Consider the following 19,278-nt stretch of genomic DNA (forward strand, 5'->3'; position numbering starts at 1 on the left):
TACAAAGAGGTAAGTTGCCAACTGCAACAGCAGCATGCCTTATGGCACTGTTTGAGACTCACCTGCTTCACTTCTCGTCCAGCTCTTTGCTTGGGAAAGCAGCAAAGATTGCCCAAGTGTTTGGGTTCCTGCACCCACATGGGGGACTGGGACAGAGTTCCAGGGTCCTGGCTTCAGCCTGGCTCAGCCCCAGCTTTTGTGGCCATCTGGAACTGAGCCAGCAGATGAAAGATAGAGATCTCTCTCTCTCTCTTCCTTTTACCTAAACATACATTACATACATAAATGAAGATGCATCAATGTAGCAACTTGTTGAGGAAAAGTCTTCTGATTATTGCAGGTATTGTCTCAATGCAGAAAAATATTCAGACACAAAAATTATAAACTGGTTTATATTTATATTTCTCAACCACATACTTTTCAGAAAAAATTGTCTGCCACTCAGTATCAGGTATCAGTCTGAAAGCATTCATTAAAAAATCAAGTAATTTTACTAAGCACAAAATCCTCTAGTATAGACTGCATATAAACCAGTGGCTTCCATGGGTATACACAGATTGATTTTTGTTAATTTACGGGGATCACTGCACTTCCCTGGCATGGAGCTGTCTGAAGAGTTTAAACAATGATGGGTGTGGCATTATTTCTGATATTTGCTTATTATCCAGAGTGCATTTATTCAATATCTATCATGAACTCCACACTCTATATATAAATCTATTTCAAATATGTAGATATTTAATGGTACTTACACATTTACAAACTGAGCTAATCCTCCTAACTTCTCTCTGGAATAGCTATGCCTTTGACATTGCCTTTTTTCACATATATGGAAATGCATAATATGCTTCTGTATGGTACTTCAGAATTTATAAAAGGCTTTTCAGGTAAGATTTACATAACATCATGTGAAAGTGGCCAAAGGACACAGTCTTCTCATTACAGAGGGGAGAGGTATGAAGTGACTCTGAACAGTTACTCAGATTCTATCAGTCAGGTTCAGAATCTTACTGGGTATCAGCTACACATCTAGATTTTTTTCCCTACTGTCTCTTTGTCAGAATTCCCAGCCTATGAGTGAACTTCAGTCTGAATGAATGCTAATGTTCAAGGTTCTAAGTGAAAAAAATTACTGAGGTTTGTATTGGTGAGGAAAGCATGTGTCTAAATGTTACTTGTATTTAATAATAAGTATTGAATCACATGAAACTGAATATAAGATTATGCAAATTTTTAAGATAAAGAGCATATATTTAAAACCACATTCTTACATTTTGCAAACGTGTTGAAACACCTTACTGGAGCATGTGTTTGGCATAGTGGTAAAGCCTTCCACATCCCAGTCAGAATTCTCAGGGCTCAAGCCCTAGCCCTGCTTCTGCTTCTGGCTTCCTGCTAACAGAACCCTGGGAGGCAGCAGCTGATGGCTCAAGTACTTGAGTCCCTGTACCTGTGTGGGGGACTCACACTGAGTTCCTGGCTTCAGCCTGACCCAGCTCTGGTTGGTGCAGACATTTGAGGAATGAGCAGTAAATGGAAGGGCTCTCTCTGCCTTGCAAATAAACAAAAATAAATATACAGACATTTACTTAAGGTGTCTTGCTCACATCTAAATGATTTCCCTTTTCACAGTAAAATGCCTAACTGTCCTCTTTAGTAACAATGCGTGTTTTGCTCTCCATGTCCACTCCTGAGCTCCAAGTACTGGCAGCTCACCCTAGCATGCTGACTGGTTCCAATGTTCAAGTACTCATCTCCCATTCTCTTTTGGTGGGTCTACCGAAAAGAAAGGAGAGTATCTACAGTAATTAATATCTTACTGTTGCTCTTGCTGTCCACCTGCAGGCCTCAAGGATGACCACCTGAATACACATTGTGAAGTTCTGGACGTAGTTTCCAAACTTCAGTCACTTTGCAGTGGAGGGACTCTGTCCTCGTCAATCACCTGAAAGCCTGCAGGAGTAGGGAGAAGCTGTGTTTGAAGAATTCACAAATACAGTGCATTGAAGCCAACCACTACCACCCCCACCACACCCCTAATTCAGGGTTCTGGCAAATCCCAAATCAGGAGTTTGGAACCAGGAGTAGTTCAGGAGGTGACCTCGACTCCTTACTCTGAACAGCTCCAAAGTGCCTGGTGCACCCAGTGGGAGCTCAGCGCCTCGACCTCCCACCCTCCTGCCCTTGCTTCCAGGATGCCCAGCTCCCAGAGCCTCCAGGAGGCCTGCAGCAGACCTGCAGGTCCAGGTGACTGGGATGTGCATCTAGAACTAACCCAAAATACAGGCCCAGCTCAAGTGTCACCTCCCCACAAAGTCACTGTCTCTTACTCCCTCCAGGAAGGCTGCAGGCCAGCACCCGGCACCGGGAGTCATGGCATTTGGGGTTGACCCACTCTCCCTCGAAGGAAGATGCCCCCGTGGGAACCCTGCTCCACCTGCGGGCAGGGCTGAGGAAGGAAGGGCCGAGCCAGCCTCCACCCTAGGACTGCAGCCTGGGAAAGTCCAGGGCCCCGGTGCCCTTGCCAGGCATAGGGTCTCTCTAAGTGTACTCTGAGCCAGGGCCTCAGCCATCAGCAGCTCTCTTGCTTCCAGAATCTGCTGCAGGGCAGTTCAGGCTCAGTCCAGCAGGGGGCCTCAAGACAATCTTTGCTGCCCTGAGGCAGGACCAGTGCTGCAAGACCCGCCCCATGCCAGGCTGGCTACAAAGTCGGTGGTCATTGGTGGGCAGCTGGTAGTTGCAGTGTGTGCGCGTGACATGGGTGGTGTTAGGTTCTTGGCCGTCCCATTTCGTGCCTTGGGGCTAAAATGCCATCGGTGGCCCCTGAGTCAGGAGGGTCAGGAGAAGAAGAGACAGACCTGGTGAGTGCGACTGCTCACCTCTCCCGCCAGCCCTGCTGGCTGAGGCTTGCAGCACGTGCTGCACTTGGGGAAGTAATGAAGGGCAAGTCTCAGCAGGACAACCTAGTGCACAGTGCTGATTTACTCACTGACACAGCATCTGTGTGGTCTACATGAGCAGACAGGGGGAAGGGTTTGGTAGAAGGGTGCTGGAGGTGCACTGGGCCCTCGTGCAGCTGCCTGCTGTAGGCATCCAGGGCAGCATAGTCCTGCGGGGTCCCTAGGGATCCTGGCCATGCTGTGCCTTCCATCATCCACCCTCCTGCACTGCTGTTGGTGGCAGTGCTTCTGTGGTTGATATCTCATTGGAGTCCATGGTCATTTTCTCATGGTGGGCTGATCTCACACCGTGACAATCATGGAACAAATCACTGTTCTGCGGCATCTGCCTCCCAGGAGCATTGCAGGTGGACAGGGGGAAATGGGTGACTGGTGGCACCTCCTGTGCATGGTCTCTGTCCCATCCTGGACCGAAAGTGGAAAGGGAAGGAGAGGAGCTGGCTCAAAGCAGTCCTGCTGTGGGTTCCATCAGGTGCAAAATGTCTCCCGATTGCGGTTAACCTTGCAGGGAAATTGTCTCCTTTTGTGGGCCAGAGACAGCATCTGCTTTATTAGCTTTGCAGTGTATTGATAATTGAAATTTGGGTATCCCTATCTGTAGTCCTCACAGCGTAGTTACATTCTGAGGAACTGATGAAACTGCTCAGTACTTCGGGGCTGAGTGTAATATTAGGTGGGCAAGCCTGTTGTTGGCTTTTGGTTTATAGCTATTGGGCAACTTTATTTGGTAAAAATGCATTCAGGCTCAGTAGTGTATTCAAGGATGACCACTTAGTGAATTGTCTTTTTTTTTTTTTTTGTAAGAATAAGAGTATTGAAGACTGGGTTGAGCTACCTATGGCAAAACTCCACCATTCCTGGGAAGGCCACAATTGGCAAGAAAAGCAGGTAGCAAGCTTTCATCAAGTAAGTTGAGATTCCTGTGTTTGCAATCTGAAGAGCTCACTGCTGAGCTGGGAGGGGAACTGCTCTGAGCACAACTCATTAGAGAACTGCTCTTGCAGACCTTCCCCTAAGGAAGCACTGTTGTGGTCAGAAGCATTCCAGGAGCTGCTGGCCAGCAATTGAGAATTAGGCTTGAATTGAATCCATTGCAAGTATCACAAGAGTGCAGAAAGGCTGTGTCCTCAAATCAGCAGCTCACCAAGGAGAATTCGACTTAACCTAGAAGGTCTGTTTATCTCCGCTTATTTCGCAGCATATTCATACCAGGTGGGGAAGATAAATCAGCCTTCAGCTCTGCAATGGCAGTGCTCTTGGTTGAGGCTGAGGATGCTTTTCATTGCATGCAGTGTTTGCAAGAGACTTAGTTCCCTGAGGATTTATGCCTCTCCTGTAAATACATTTTTGGCACTAAAACAAACTGAAGTATTTCTATTTTAGTAGTATGGAACCAATGAAGTATTTTGCCTACAGGCATCTTTGTCTTTAAAGAGCTAAATCCGCAGGATTACAGGATTGAGTAAAAACAAGAGAATAGCTAATCCTAGTACTAGAAAAGCACAAGGGATTATTTGATCATTAGCTTCCTCATATTCCTCATGTTTCTTTTTATTTTTCTGCCTGCTCTTCCCTACCTACAGATGTTCTGGCTGTATTGGAGGCTTTTCTAAAAACTGAATTCTGTGAAGCAAATATAGGCTACTGGCTAGCTTGTGAAAACTTCCAAAAAAATCCACCCACCCCAGAAGCTATCCTTATATGCAAGAAAAATATATACATTCTGCTTAGAAAAAGGCCCAAAAGAGGTTAGACACAATTCCTCATTTCAGCATAAAGTGTACACTTTTGACATCAAGAAGCAACAAAAGAAGTAAAGACATAAGACTAAAGCAAGGGCCAGGGAATCTGAAAAGCTTCCTCTCCTGGTGTCCTGTCTTTCAAATAAGTCTCCCCAGACCTGGCAGGTGGAGTTCATCACACATTACAGCTTCTGATTTTCACTTTCAAAGAGCAGAGCCCCCTTCTCTAACAAAGGATAATGAGTGATCTTTGTCTCAGATGAACATGCTTTCAAACCAAAACTCTTATTATCCAAAATATAAGAGAAGCTATGACTCCCAGCTTTACAACTGCCTGGAAAAGGGTGTATTGCTTGATGGAGAATAACTTTCTGAAGTTGTATTTTTTTGCAAGGCAGAGTTACAGAGAGAAAAAGAGAGGGAAAGACAGCGGTCCATCTGCTGGCTCACTCCCTAAATGGCCACAATGGCCAGGGCTGGGCCAGGCTGAAGCCAGCAGTTTCCTCCAGGTCTCCCATGTGGGGGCAGAGGACCAAGCGCTTGGGCCATTCTCTGCTGCTTTACCCAGCAAGGAGTTGTGGAAGAAGAAGAGCAGCTGGGAGTCAAACCAGCATTCATGTGGGTTGTTAGTGCTGCAGGCAGCAGTGTAACTTGCTATGCCACAACACCAGCCCCCAGAAAGAACTCTTATCCCTGGTCTTTCTTTTGAGTCAGAATGCTCCCAGACTTGTGTTGAAAACCACAGATCACCACAGAACCCCATGAGAAGAAAAAGGAGCTCCAGAGTAGAGGACATGTTCTGTTTCCTAAGGCAGAAGTTTTTGACTGCCAGAGACGAACATTCAGTTCAGCCTGGGTGTTTGGGAAATATACCTCGCAACTGGGGATTCCAGTTCAGGTAGTAAATCAGGAAGCTGGTGACTGTCCAGGAGATGCCTGTATCAGAACAGCTTCCACCACCGTGAAGACACAGGCAGGAAATACGTGGTCTGAGTGGGGTGGGTCTCACTGGAAAAGCAGGACTCTGAGATGGAAGATAATGCAATGGAATGCTGTTGTTCCAGACTCACTTAAAATCAATAGGTCTGGGATTCTGTAGCCTTAGCTACCTAGCTATACATCTTTCCTTAAAACCATCCATGTTGCCGCATGGTTTTAGTTCTAGTTTTTAAGTCCAAACTAATGTAACATGTTTATTATGTAGAATCATCCATTCTATTGTTGTGTATTGCTGAAGCTGAAGTGATGTTTGAATTGTTAAGTGGTATATAAAATAGTGAGTGCTCATGTGTAGAAAACCACAGTGGCTGTTCCAAGTGCCAAACACTCTTGAAGGCAGTTAAGCTTTGAAGTGGTCTTTGAATATTTGAATACATTTGTTTTGATAACTAATGTCATTGAATACTCAGAGTCCAGGTGTGAGTTGATTTGATTTTGGTAACTGGAAATATGACCAACATAAGATCTTTGTAGTAGAGAAGAAGCATGCATTACTGAATCTGTGCAGGGAGAACTGACAGCCCCCAGAGCTGAGATGAGGGTGGCAAGGAAGATGCTCTTTTCTAAACCTAAGTCACAGCACAACTTTAGAATGACCCAGGGTTAAAATTACTAACAGAATCTTTAATTAAACATAAAGGTCTTTGATGAGAATAGAACATTGACCTAAATCCCTTCTTGAGGATTAAGAACCAGCTAAATAGGAGGCTGCGGTGGTGACCTCGAAGGGGTTGGAGCCTGGGGTCAGGGGTCGTGGGTCCCAATGGCTGGTCCAGAATCATCATGGGCTCCCTGGGTCGTGGGCCGGCACCATGGCTCGGGGCTCCAGAGGTCGGGGGAAGCCTGCTGGGCCCCTTCTTGCTTCCTTCTTTGGGCAGAAGTCAGGCATCACAAAGTGACCTAAAGTGACCAGTTTGGTGCCGAAATCCCTGAGGCACCACTGGAGCCTGGGCCGGGCCTGCAGGCAGGGCAGAAGCAGAGGGGAGACACCGGGACCTGGGGGCCAAGGCTGCAGGTGTTCCTGTTGGCCCCCAGGCACCCGCGGGGCCTCAGCCTCTCTCACAACAGAAACGCACATTCACCTCAGACCATTTTTACCCCTAATTCCACTTTAAAGAAAGGTTTATCGAGGACGGCACCGTGGCATGGGGGTGCAACCACAGCCTGCATGGCCCGCATCATGGGCACCAGTTCCATTCCATGATGCCCTACTTCCTCTCCCACTCCAGCCAACGAGTGCAGTGGTGATGGACAGGTGGTTGGACCCCACAGGACATGGGAGATGGGAGGGGGCTCATGGGCCTTCAGCCTCACCCAAACATTGGGGAATCAAACCAGCAGATCGAAGACCCCTGTCTCTATGCCTTTCAAATAAATCTCTTAAAATAAATAAAAAAGAAATGCAAATAAAAAGAACCAGCTAAATAGACATGAACTGTATGGAGACAAACACCAATATTACATTACTCAACTCTCCACTGCTCCAATGAACAAAGAAGACAAATAAGAGGGATATAGGCCTCCCCTTTTTTGTTATGCTTCCCTTGGTTCCAACTAGCATGGGCTTGCAGAAAATGCACAAGGAATCCATTCTCTTCTGTGGTCAATACATGATCTCAGAATTTCCCTTATTCATTTGCCTAACAGATTTTGATTATGTTACTCTAGGTAAAGGGAAGGCAACAAAACTGCCCTTTTCCCCCATTTTAAAAATCTATTATTTATTTGAAAGGCAGAGTTATAGAGAAGGGGTAGAGACAGATCTTGCATCTGCTGGTTCACTTCCCAAATTGGCCTCAGCTGAGCCAATCTAAAGCCAGGTGCTTCTGCCAGGCCTCCCACATGAATACAGTGGTTCAAGCACTTGGGCCACCTTCTGATGCTTTCCCAGGCACATTAGCAGGGAGCTAGATTGGAAGTGGAGCAGCTGGGACTTGAATCAGCACCCATATGGGATGCTGGCACAGCAGGCCATGGCTTTACCCACTGTGTTGGTACTGTGTGTGTGTGTGTGTGTGTGTGTATGCATTTTTATTTCAAAGACTCATTTATTTATTTGAAAGGCAAGGTTAGAGAGGGAGAGACATAAGAAAAGAGATCTTTCAACCTCTGGTTCACTCCCCAAATGTCCACAACAGCAGAGGCTCGGCCAAGCCAAAGCCTGGAGGCTGAACAGCAGATAATCTTTAGTTATTAATTTAAAATGAATAGGCTGTAGCTGGTGCTGTGGCATATAAGGTAAAGCCACCACCTGCAGTGCTGGCATCCCCTATGGGCACTGGTTCATATCCCAGCTGCTCTGCTTCTAATCTAGCTCCCTGCTAATGTGCCTGGGAAAGCAGCAGGAGGTAGCCCAAATACTTGGGCCCCTGAATCCATGTGGGAGACCTGGAAGAAGCACCGGGCTTTGGATTAGCCCAGCTCCAGCTGCTTGCAGCCACTTGGGGAGCAAAACAGCAGACAGATCATCTCTATTTATGTGTCTCTCTCTATAATGCTGTCTTTCAATTAAATAAATCTTTAAAAAAGGTTTATTAATGTATGCTATAATCCAATCCAGGAACAGTAAGAGAAGCATTAAATATTGCTACCTATATTTTTATTTATTTTTAGTTTTTAATTTTTTAAACTTTTATTTAGTGAATATAATTTTCCAAAGTACAGTGTATGGATTACAAAGGCTTCCCCCCATAACTCCCCTCCCACCAGCACCCTGCCCATCTCCCACTGCCTCTCCCATTCCATTCACATCAAGATTCATTTTCAATTATCTTGATACATAGAAGATCGATTTAGTTTATATTAAGTTTTCATCAGTTTGCAGCACACAGAACATAAAGTGTAAAATACTGTTTGAGTACTAGTTATAGCATTAATTCACATTGGACAACACATTAAGGACAGAGATCCCACAAAAGGAGTAAGCACACAGTGATTCCTGTTGTTGACTGAACAATCTGACACTCTTGTTTATGGCATCAGAAATCTCCCTGGGCTCTAGTCATGAGTTGCCAAGGCTATGGAAGCCTCTTGAGTTCACTGAGTTCGATCTTACTTAGACAAGGTCATAGTCAAAGGGGAAGTTCTCTCCTCCCTTCAGAGAAAGGCACCTCCTTCTTTGATGGCCCGTTCTTTCTACTGGGATCTCACTCACAGAGATCTTTTATTTAGGTCCTTTTTTTCTTTTTTGCCAGAGTGGCTTTCCATACCTAAAATACTCTCATGGGCTCTTCAGCTAGATCTGAGTGCCTTAAGGGCTGATTCTGAGGCCAGAGTGCTGTTTAGGACATCTGCCATTCTACAAGACTGCTGTGTATCACACTTCCCATGCTACCTATATTTTATATAGTCTAAGTATTGTATAAACTAAAATATACAACACTAGGAGTATGCTATCAGTAATTACACTACCAATCTCAGTGATTATAAATAAGAATTTTAGCAACTATACTGATTCTGAACAGTGATTCAATGATTCTGTTTTTAAATTTAAAAATGCCCATGAACTTGAATGTTTCTGTGTAGCTCCTCATAGAACTACAAGCCTTAGAAGTTCTATGCTGTTTAGCATTTCATCTTCAGTGCCAACTTGATTATTGCACTGCCAGTTTATAAAACACTTCACAGTCATGTGAACCTTACCATAAGATAGGACTGTGTAGAATAAATCCTTTAACTATAAAGACAATCTTATCTCACAAGGGAGGAAGATCCAGAGGGGTCAAATGACTTGCTATGGTCACTTAGCTCTGTGAGCACAGAAACAAGGAAAGCTCTCAGCTTCCTGCCACCTCCCCTTACACCACCTGCCTCAACTAGATGAGCCTGTAATTTTAAGGACACTCAGGCCCCATGAGTTTAAATGAATTTTTCAAGGTTACATGACAAGTACCAAAACCAGAAGCAAAAATTATTGCTTCCATCTTTCTCTTCCTTGTCCACAATGGAAGTCCGATGTACAGTTATACATTATTCTAATATCACAACCAAGAAGCATTATTTTTCCCCAAATTTAACAATGAAACTCTTTTTTTCCATTGAGGAAGTTATTTTAATGGATGATACAAACATACTTGATTTGTTTTTTAATTTGAGATGCAAAGAAATGAACAAGTAGATAGAGAAGTGGTATTCACCCTCTAGTTCACTGCTGAAATGTCCCCAGTGGCCAGGGCTGTCCAAGGAGTAGAGAACCCAATCATCTGAGCCATTACTTGCTAGCTCCTAGGGTCTATATTATCAGGAATTTGGAGGCAAGTACTGGAACTAGGAATCAAACCAAGAAACTCCAAAGTGGGACATAGGAATTTGAACCACAAGGATACACCCTGGCTTCCAGACTTGTTTTTTCACAAGTCCTCTGAAAAGGAAAGTTAATTACAACCTGAAATCCAAGACTCTGGAGTCCTCCGGTGTGTGTGTCTATGCAAGTTGATGCATTAGATTTACTTATGTTGCCCAAGAGTCTGCAGTTTAGAGAGAACATAAGAGTGAAACATGTGTCAGTGGATGTCAGCATTGGAGAGGTGGCTGTGCTCTAGTCAGAGGCTGAGGAGGACAAGTCCACAGGGAGCAGCAGCTTGATTTAGTCACAAGGAAACCGGCTGTTTCTGGATTCATCCACCCCTCCCAGCTGACTGGCTGTGGAATTCTGATTGAATTCACCTGAAAATCCCACTCCCACTTGATTTGGAGGGAATTAATATCTGTCCCCTCAGTAAAAGGGTTCCATTTCTTTTTCCAAACCACAAAAACTCATGTTGGTTGCATTGCCTGTAAATTTCTAAGCATGAAACACCAATTTGGTTTTTTTTTTTTATTTCTTACTACATTATTTCATAATGGATCGTCTGTCTAACTTCTTGTTTGTACTGCGTCAGAATACAAAATTTGGGATGGAAGAAGGCAAAAGAAACTCAGACCAAGAAAATATTTAGAAAATTGCTGCTCAAAACCACAAAGCGGCTGAGGCACCCAAAACAATGACAGCAAGCCAGAATTGGAGCAAGCCAACATCTGTGCCCTGATTGAAAGAGACCATTCCTCCGGGGCCCTGAACTCCATATTCCAGTCTCAAAACTAAAGCTCACATCAGAAAATTTATTACAAATCATGATAAATAAGACAAATGTGAAAAAAGCCAAAGAAATGCAAAAGTCCTTTGTGATATTAGGCTTGATTTAGTCCCATGTAAACTGGCTGTTTCTGGATTCATCCACCCCTCCCAGCTGAATGGCTGTGGAATTCTGATTGAATTCACCTGAAAATCGCACTCACACCTGATTTGGTGGGAATTAATATCTGGTGCTGGTTCTGCGGGCTGGGGCTTTAACCCACTGTGCGATAGCACTGGCCCCTGTAAGTGGTTTTCTTAATTATTCCCAGCTTTCTGTCTGTTTTGTTTTTAGATTTATAAGAATTTATTAATGAAAATGGATGTAGGAAGGTAAATTTTATTCTCAGGGAATATATAGAAACAAGATGTATGATGAATTTGTCATGACTATCAATCATTGCATTTATCCAAGGAAAGGCAATGTCATCTCTCATTTTCTGTTGCCATAGCAAAATATATATTTGTTATATGATTTCAATTGAAGTCAAGGACAATATTCTAAATTTTGGGGTCATAATGTCCAACACATTCTTTACTGTTATACAGATGATGTAGTGGGCAGTGTTTTAGTTCCACCCTGGAAATAAACACTTAGCATTCTGCAAGAGAATTACTTACCTAGGGCTAAACCACAAATCAGTGACATTTATTATTTTTTTGACAGGCAGAGTGGACAGTGAGAGAGAGAGAGACAGAGAGAAAGGTCTTCCTTTGCCGTTGGTTCACCCTCCAATGGCCACCATGGCCGGTGCACTGCAGCTGGCAGACTGTGCTGATCGGATGGCAGGAACCAGGTACTTATCCTGGTCTCCCATGGGGTGCACGGCCCAAGGACTTGGGCCATCCTCCACTGCACTCCCTGGTCACAGCAGAGAGCTGGCCTGGAAGAGGGGCAATTGGGACAGAATCTGGCACCCTGACTGGGACTAGAACCAAGTGTGCCAGCGCCACAGGCGGAGGATTAGCCTAGTGAGCCGCGGGGCCAGCCGCATTTATTTTTTTAATTGTTAGAGTAATGCAGTCCTTAATAGTTTGAGGAGATGAACTTGATTCCCAGCTAGAGTAAGAACACTGTGGGGAAAATAATCTACTGCATGTTCTTTCAGGTTTTAAGATTGTATTTAACAATTTATTTATTTGAAAGAGTTACACAGAGAGAGGAGAGGCAGAGAGAAAGAGAGAGAGGAGAGATCTTTCATTCAACATTTCACTCTCCAATTGGCTGCACTGGCTGGGCTGCACCCATCTAAAGCCAGGAGCCAGGAGGTTTTTCTGGGTCTCCCACACAGCTACAAAGGCCCAAATCCATGGGCCTTCTTCTACTGCTTTCCCAGGTCATAGCAGAGAGCTGGATCAAAAGTAGAGCAGCTGGGTCTTGAAACGGTGCCCATATGGGATGCTGGTGCTTTAGGCCAGGGCATTAGCCTGCTGTGCCACAGTGCCAGCCCCAAGGTTTATTTATTAACTTATTTGAAAGGCAGAGTAATAGAGATAGGGAGAGATGGGTAGTGAGAAAGAGATATCTTCCATCTGCTGGTTCATTCAACAAATGGCCACAATGGTTGGCCAGGCCAAAGCCAGGAGTCTGGAACTCTATCTGGGTCTCCCATATTTGTGGAATTGGCCCAAATACTCAGGCCATCTTTCACTGCTCTTTCAGCCACTTTAGCAGGGAACTCAATTGGAAGTGGAGCACTAAGGACTCAAATTGTCTGTCCACATGGGATGCCTGAATTGCAGGTGGAGATTTACCTGCTGTACCACAATGCTGGTGCCTACTGCAGGTTCTCAAACAAAGCTCTCTGTATTTCCCTCAGTCACAAATGCAGATTACAGTACAGAATTTCTCAGGTTCTGTTCTTGGGTAAATAACTCCATAGCTTTTACTTTAATTTGTTATCATGTTATTTCAGTTCTTTAAATGTTTATGAGTAGAATAATTATAGAAAAAGCAAAAGCTACTTTCTATTCTTTCTTGAATCTCCTCCCTTACTTAAAATATTTATGAGCCTGATAGAGAAAGAAATTGATGCAGTGAGAGAAATCTAGAGAGCTCCCATGCACTTCTTCACTGCCTAAATAAAAATATCAAGCAGAGGTGGGGCACAACTGAAGCCAAGAGTCAGGAATGGAATCTAGGCCTCCCTCTTGGTTGGCATCACCATTGCTTCCCCTGGTCTGCATTAGCTGGGAGCTGGAAACTGGAGCTGGCACTGAAATCCAACTTTGGAAATTTGATGCAGAGAGAGAGTATCTGAGCTGGCATCATAAACACTAAGTTAAATGCCTACTGTCTCTTTTAAAAAAATTTTTTTCTGCCATAATTGCAAATCCCTGCATAACTTCCCAGATGGTTTCTTGTCTTTTTCCCTGAATACTTCTACATTCTTCTGAACACTGCTCATTCCAGAGTGACTCTTGTCCCCCTTTCAGCCTACTGTGCAATTGCCCTTGATATAGTCTGGCCTTTGTGAACAGAAATTCCTGTTTCCCTCCAGCTTGGGCAATTTTCACAGCCTTTATACCATAGGTTTGATCCCCTGTTGAATGCTTCTGTGTGGCTGCCCAAATGCTCACAAATCTGAAATGAAATGGCATTCTTGCTTCTTCATCCATACCCATGTAGAAGATATGCAACTGCCATTGTTTGTTAGGTGACAGAGTTGACATGTTGACCAGGAGTGTTCTGTCACAGGGGATGATAGCATTTGAAGACCTGGCTGTGTACTTTACCTGGGAGGAATGGCAGAACATGAACCAAGCTCAGAAAATCCTGTACAGGGATGTGATGCTGGAGACCTACAGCAGCCTGTTCTCCCTGGGTGAGTGACACTCATCACATGCCCAATGGTAACATTTTCTTGCTATTTGACAACTAAGTGAGCACTATTCATAAAGTTGAATGAGGGACAGGTATAGAATTTGAGTCCATGAAGAATCTGAATATCTACCACCTGGGAAGGATTTCACATTGGAACATTTGTTGCATAGCTCCTGGACCAAGCTGTACTCCTTTCATTAACCCAAGATAGTGATTTCACAAAGTCTATATTGTTTCCATTAGTAGGGCACTGCAGGACCAAACCTGACTTGATCTTCAAGTTGGAGCAAGGAGCAGAGCCATGGATGGGGGAAGAATGCCTACATCAGAGCCTTCCATATCAGTGTGTACATAACGGGCAGGGAGGCCAAAGCAGAAGCAGTGCAACAGATATTGACTGGTGTTCTTTCCACGAGTTTTTCCCAAGTCTTACTCCTGAAGACAGCTGGTCCTGTGATTCAGACACAGACATTCTACAGTATCTATGGAGATCAGTATCTCTGGTAAAGGCAAAGGAAATGAAGTTTTCTGTGAAAATCAACAAACCTCCAGAAACTCAAATTATCATAGAGGAGTGTTTATAGAAAGAAACAAGAGGAGGTAACCAGGGCTGACGTCTTCACAATGAGATAGAAATCAATTTTCAATAATTGAGCAGACTCTGGGTTGCAGGAATAAATTATTTCAACTGGTGGGAATGTATAGCCAAGGTGGTATATTGGAACTTTCTGTAACTGTTGTAGTTCTAAGAAGATTAGGATGTCAGGTTTCCTTAGAAATATGGGGAAACCATAATAGTGCAGATAAAACAGAGATTTTCATTAGAAAAATCCCACAAATGCTGTTTGCCTGGGAAGACAGAACACAAGACAACCACATATTCAAATCTTGTCCCATGAATGTGATCCTGCTTAGAGTATAGACACATTTCACTCTTTACCTTCAAGGAAATGATCTAGTAAAACTTCCCCATATTTATGGTTGAAATATCACAGAAGTACAAAACCCACAATTTTTAAAAAATGAATTGAAAAAGGGGCTGGTGCCGTGGCTCACATGGTTAATCCTCCCCCTGCAGCACCAGCATCCCATATGGGCCCCGGGTTCTAGTCCTGGTTGCTCCTCTTCCAGTTCAGCTCTCTGCTGTGGCCCGGGAGGGCAGTGGAGGATGGCCCAAATGCTTGGGCCCCTGCACCTACAATGGAGATAAGGAGGAAGCACCTGGCTCCTGGATTTGGATTGGCATAGATCCAAATGTATTTGCCATTTGAGGGGTGAGCCAATGGAAGGAAGATCTTTGTCTCTGTCTCTCACAGTCTAACTCTCACAAATAAAGAAATAAAAATACATTAAAAAATGAACTGAAGAAGTGAACAGGGAAAAATTGGTTTCTAGATTACAGGTGAATATATTTATTAAATATTAGTCCATTCTGTGAAGCCTTATTCATTTTTGTGAAAGTAGAAAGTGAGAGAGAAACAGTGAGGAATAGATCTTCTATTAACTCTCTCCCCAAATACTATCAACAGTTATGACTAATCTGAAGCCAGAAGCCTGGAATTTCACCTACTCATCTCTATCACAGGGTCCCAAGCACATGAACCATTATCTGCTGCTTTCCAGTATCTATTATCTCAGAGCTGTATTGGAAGCAGAGTAGCCTCGGCTTAAACTGGCACTGTTTTGAGATACAGGCATCCCAAGCAGTGACTTAAGACATCTTACCACAAAAACCATTCAATCATACTTGGAAAAAATTCTGGTAGTAAACAGGATCATGGATGAACATTGGAAAATCTATGGATACAATTTAATATATTAATGTATAATGGAGAAAACCTGTATATTCATAAATATGTATCTTCTAATCATTTTTTGAAAATCTTATGATGGAACGAGGATATAAGCCTGAGCCATTCTCCCTCATTGCCCAAAGTAGATAAACTTTGGAATGCATTCCTTGCCCTTGAAACTCAATTGGGTCTCACAGCCTATTGCCTTCATACCCCACCCTGCATTATTTTCCAGATTCCTAAGGGCCCCACCCAGTTCCTGGAATTCCCCTCCACTGCTGCCCCCTACCCTTATGCCCAGCCTTAGCCCTCCTCAAAAAGGTCTGGTCCCTGGGAATTGGGGCCTTCATGCTCCATCTTGTACAGACAGGCAGTTGGTCACCCACCTCTGTGGATTAATTTTCTCTGAATAAATTCTGTCTGGCTGTAAATTCATACACTTTCTCCTCTATTCTACAACTCTTTTCCTAACATTTTGGTGCCCTGTGTGAGGAGGCACAAATGCAGAACTTTTCCTAACATCTTATCCCTCTTAAATACAAATAACTTCATTCCTTTTACACGAGTATGCTAGAAGAAACAATTATATTTGATGTAGTGACATCATTTTTTTTCTCACTTCAGTTGCCATGAAACTGGATGAACTGATTAAGACCAATGAGAAAAATCTGGAGAAAAATCTGAATCAGGATGTTATGACTAATATGAATTCAGAAAAACACTTAATTTAAGTATAAGCCATATTCCAAAACTGAGTATCAAAAAGAGAATCTATTCAGGAATAAAACCTGAAGAATGCAGTATATGTCACAATATGTGTCCCCATTGTGGGCCTGATCAACTACAAGCTGGAGAGAAATTTTGTGCTACTAAGGTACCTGGGAACACTCTCCAGTTCTGTGAACCTCTTAATCAACAGCACAATATTCAGACCATGGAGCAGGCACTTGAACAAATTGGACAAGGGAAAGTCTTCAAAAGCAAGAATATATTCTGTGAATCTGAGAAGCTTTTTATGGTAGAAACCTGTAATAAGTCAATTGCCACTATTGGCAAGACAACTCAAATAGTACAAGATTTCCATAAGAATTCTAACCTCAGTATACATCAACAAAGTCCCAAAAGAGAGAACGTTTATAAGTATATTGGGCCTGTGGAACCTGTTATTTACCAATCACATGTTAGACTGAATCATAGACCAAATATAAGGAAGAAATCCTATGCATGTAAACCTTGTGGGAAGTCATTCAGTATTAAATTCTGCCATACCCTCCATCACAGCACTCATATAAGTGGAAAACCCTCATGTGTGTAATGATTGTGGAGAAACCACTCACCAGAAGTCAGATCTCATTAGACATCAGAGAATTCACACAGGGTTGAAATCTTATAAATGTAATGACTGTGGGAAGTTCTTTGGCCAGAAGAAACACCTCATAAATCATCAGAGAATTCACACAGGTGAGAAACCTTATGAATGTAATGACTGTGGAAAATCCTTTGGCCAGAAGGCAAACCTCCTAAATCATCAGAGAATTCACACAGGGGAGAAACCTTATGAGTGTAATCATTGTGGAAAAGCTTTTGGCCAGAAATCAACACTCACAAATCATCAGAGAAGTCACACAGGGGAGAAACCTTATGAATGCAATGACTGTGGAAAAACCTTGGGCCAGAAGTCAAACCTCATAAATCATCAGAGAAGTCACACAGGGGATAAGCGTTTATGAGTGCAATGACTATGTAAAACTATTTGGCCAGAAGCCAGACCTCATAAATCATCAGATAATTCACACAGGGGATACGGCTTATGAATGCAATGACTGCAGAAAAGCCTTTGGCCAGAAGGCAAACCTCAGAAAGCATCAGAGAATTCACACAGGGGAGAAACCTTATGAATGCAATGACTGTGGAAAAACCTTAGGCCATAATTCAAACCTCAGAAAGCATCAGAGAATTCACACAGAAGACAAGCATTATGAATGCAATGCCTGCGGAAAAAGCTTTGGCCAGAAATCAACACTCACAAATCATCAGAGAAGTCACACAGGGGAGAAACCTTATGAATGCAATGACTGTGGAAAAACCTTGGGCCAGAAGTCAAACCTCATAAATCATCAGAGAAGTCACACAGGGGATAAGCGTTTATGAGTGCAATGACTATGTAAAACTATTTGGCCAGAAGCCAGACCTCATAAATCATCAGATAATTCACACAGGGGATACGGCTTATGAATGCAATGACTGCAGAAAAGCCTTTGGCCAGAAGGCAAACCTCAGAAAGCATCAGAGAATTCACACAGGGGAGAAACCTTATGAATGCAATGACTGTGGAAAAACCTTAGGCCATAATTCAAACCTCAGAAAGCATCAGAGAATTCACACAGAAGACAAGCATTATGAATGCAATGCCTGCGGAAAAAGCTTTGGCCAGAAATCACAACTCAAAATGCATCAGAGAAGTCACACAGGGGAGAAACCTTATGAATGCAATCATTGTGGAAATGCCTTTGCTGAGAAGTCAAAGCTCACAAAGCATCAGACAATTTGTACTGGGGGAAACCTTATGAGTGCAATGACTGTGGAAAAACCTTTGCTGAGAAGTCAAACCTCAGAAAGTATCAGAGCCTTCACACCATGGAGAAAGCTTATAAATGAAATGACTGTGGAAAAGCCTTTGGTCCCATCCTTGCATACCAAGGATAAATCCCACTTGGTCTGGGTGGATGATCTTTCTGATGCATTGTTGGATTCAATTGGCCAGAATTCTGTTGCAGATCTTTGCATGTATGTTCATCAGGGAAGTTGGTCTATAATTACTTTCTTTGTTGCACTTTTTTCAGGTTTAGGAATGAAGGTGATGCTGGCTTCATAGAAAGAATTTGGGAGAATCGCCTCTCTCTCAATTGTTTTGAATAACTTGAGAAGAATTGCAGTTAGTGCTTTAAATGTCTGTTAGAATTCAGCAGTGAAGCCATCCAGTCCTGGGGTTTTCTTGGCGGCGAGGGTCTTTATTACTGGTATCATTTCCATCCAGTTATGTGTGTGTTTAGGTTTTCTATATCTTTGTTGCTCAATTTAGGTAGGTTTTATGGATGGAAGGATGGTGGAAAGCCTCTTTGCTGTACTTCATAACTCATAAGATATCAGAGAATCCACACAAGGAATTTTCTACATGACCTTTTTGTGCAAGTTATATCTCATGAAATATTAGAGAATTCACCAAGGGGAGAAATGCATGAATGTAATACATGTGAATAAGCCTTTGTGGTGCAAATCAGACCTCATCAAACATAAAAGAATTCTCATGGGGAGCAATTTTATGAATGTAATGACTCAGAGCCTTTTACCATAATTCAGCCCTCATTGTACATCATCAAATTCATATAGGGAAAAACTCCTTTGAAAGTAAAATCCCTTTAATTAGAAGCCATACCTCATACGACAACAGGGAATTCACGTGGGAGAGAAACCTTATGGGTGTAATGAGTGTTGGAAAGCTCTGCCCAAATCTCTCCTTATATCAGAATGCACAACATATATATCTAATGAATGAAATAAATGTGAGAAAGTCATTTCACATAGCTAATGCCTCATAATCCATCATGGAATTTGAACAAGGGAGAGACCTTAACAATATAATGAATGTGGAAGAGCTTTTCTCCAAAATTCATGTAAGTATTGTGACAAAACCTTTTGCTGGAAATCACATCCTATCCAACAGAGACTCATGTAAAGGAGAAAGCTTATAAATATTATTAGTGTGAAAAGGTTGTTTGTCAGAAGTCAATGGTACATCAGAGAATTGACACAGGTGGTTTCTTAGGAGTATACTGATTGTATAAAA

General features: G+C 43.0%; 1 pseudogene; it reads left to right on the forward strand.

The window, feature by feature from the left end:
- LOC138844899 (high mobility group protein B2 pseudogene) overlaps positions 1–16,162 on the forward strand; it is an 81,602-nt pseudogene extending 65,440 nt beyond the window's left edge.
- Positions 16,163–19,278: the final 3,116 nt, after the last annotated feature.

This window comes from Oryctolagus cuniculus, chromosome 13, assembly GCF_964237555.1.
Source record: "Oryctolagus cuniculus chromosome 13, mOryCun1.1, whole genome shotgun sequence".
Taxonomy (NCBI): Eukaryota; Metazoa; Chordata; class Mammalia; order Lagomorpha; family Leporidae; genus Oryctolagus; species Oryctolagus cuniculus.